Genomic DNA, 2,500 nt, shown 5'->3' on the forward strand with positions numbered 1-2,500 from the left:
TAATCATTCGAATTTATCGAAATATCTGTATCATTAATTTCAAGAGATTTTCAATCTAATGTGAAAGTTGACGATGGGATTATTATCATTATCATTATTATTATTATTATTATTATTATTATTATTATTATTATTATTATTATTATTATTATTATTATTGTTATTATTATTACTATTATTATTATTATTATGTTATTATATTATTATTGGATAGAATTTATACTTGTGTCAGAAATAATTCTTAATGGTTTATAGTAGATATCATTATAAAAATCGTATAATAATAAAATAAAAATAGAATAGAAATGATTGAAATCTTTTAAAATTCGTATTATTTCGATTCTTTTCATAAATATCATCGTTCGATTTTATTGCACTTCCCTTTTCCAAGGGCTGTCTTTTTTTTTTTTTTGTTTTTTTTTTACATTACGAAAAAATAAATATTAATGATAATTATTATATTATTATTCGAATGTACTTCGATTTCTATGCAATAATCATTAACGTGTTACTATTGTTAATTATTATAATTGACGTTAATTATTATAATTAATTATGAGTGTACGTATAATAATCGAATCTTTCGTACGTATTTTTTTTCGTACGAAAAGATACGATTTATTTTCAAAACTTATAATTTATAAATCTAATAAATCGTATACACAGACTCAATAAGCTAAAGGTGATATTTTCGCTGTGCGTTTAGACGAAGCATTGAAACGACGTGGCTCGGTGCACCTCGATAATTGACCTACTTCGCGAAATCATAAAACGGTGACCGCAGCCTCCCCACCGTCGTTCCGGTCCTTCCAGGTAAATAACGGAACGTGGAGACGCGTCGAAACTTTCTCCGATGGTGACCCATAATATCGTTCTGGTCATTGTTCATTCTTTTGTTTTTTCTTTTTTTTTTTCTTTTTTTTTGTCTTTTTTATTTTTTCCTCCCGTTCCAAAAAATCGTTCGTGCGATCGAATAATTTATCTCTCGCGTTAAAGCAAAAGATTTTCTATCTGAAATAGAATAGAGATTCTCTAATAATTTCAACAGGGAAAATTTTGTCCCATTGATAAATTCTATCGAAAGTGAACTAAGGAAACAACAAACGAATGATTTTTATAAATAATTATTATTTCCATCTAAATTTAATGGAAAATGATGTAATAAAATTTTCATTATTAAATTAATTATCGATCATTCTCAAAATTTTCTGGCTGGATTTAATCGAGACATGTCTGTAAATAATAATAATCGATATATTCTTAATGAAATAAATAATATAAATATAACCACTTGGATTATATATATATATATATATATATATATATATATATATATATATTTTCTCTTTGTGGATAATTGACAACGTCGATCTAAAATAGATCATTCGACGATCGATATAAATCGTTATCATCGTTTATCGCATTTGTTTCGAGTATCTACTTTTTCGATATCACTGACAAATTTCCGTCTTTGTTTGACCAGGTTGAACGCGTAGGTGTCACTCACAAACTGGTTTCCATTTCTTTTTTTTTTTTTATCTGATGTAACGCACGTGAGTTGAACGAACTCGTGCGTGTTTTTATAAGTAATGATAATAATAATAATAATAAAAAAAAAAAAAAAAAAAAAGAAAGATCCATCTCTTTCTTCCTTCATCTTTTTTTCTTCCCTTTTCAGGCTTACTCTCGAATGCTTTCAATTTTACAATAACTCGTTAAATTGAGAAATCGTTCAAAAAATAATATATATATATATATATACATATATACGTATGTATACATAATGATCGATTTTGTCGTTAACTTTTATCTTTTTAAAAGACATCTCAAATCTGACAATAAGAGCAAATAAAGTAAAAAGTAGTTGAAAGAAGAAGCCATAAAAAGGCCGTTTAGGTCTTCATTGTCCTTTCAAAAAGTTCGAAGTGTCGTCTCGAGCCGATTCCCTTTGTCAGTGATCACTCGCAATAAGAAGAGCCGAAGAAGGGTCCGATACGAAAGTACAGACTAATCCTCTTCTAAGAAGCACGAAGAATGATCCTTCGATCAAACCGGTTCCAGAGATAAGCGCGAACGATATTCGAGAGAGCTCTCCTTACTCGCCGACGAACGAGAAATCCGTACGATCGATTGATCGAGCAAAGAATGGAACGTGTTCTAATTCTTTAACGAAAGCTTGTCAATTCGCAAGATTCTCATTCGTTCTATCTTTTCTATCTTCTTATCCTATTTTTTTCTTTTTTTCTTTTCTTATCTTTTCTTTCATCGACACTACGAAAATAAGATTATAAGTTGAACATAAAGAGATGTTTCATCGTAAGATTCGTTTTAATAATAAACAAATTGTTGTATTGCAAAAAGCATAACCCTGAGTTTCGTTTTATCATTAAACATGTTAATCGTATAATTTCATTTTCATTAAGTTTTTGCCTTATCAATAAAGAAATTATTTAAACGAAATGCATTATCATAATATACGTTTTATCGCGAAAATATACAA

General features: G+C 28.0%; 1 protein-coding gene across 14 annotated transcripts in view; it reads right to left on the reverse strand.

Moving 5' to 3' along the window:
- The window catches only part of dysc (whirlin protein dyschronic), an 83,934-nt gene that overhangs the window by 10,379 nt on the left and 71,055 nt on the right, over positions 1 to 2,500 (reverse strand). The window lies entirely within an intron of this gene.

This window comes from Vespa mandarinia, chromosome 8, assembly GCF_050613455.1.
Source record: "Vespa mandarinia isolate Hongniang chromosome 8, ASM5061345v1, whole genome shotgun sequence".
Taxonomy (NCBI): Eukaryota; Metazoa; Arthropoda; class Insecta; order Hymenoptera; family Vespidae; genus Vespa; species Vespa mandarinia.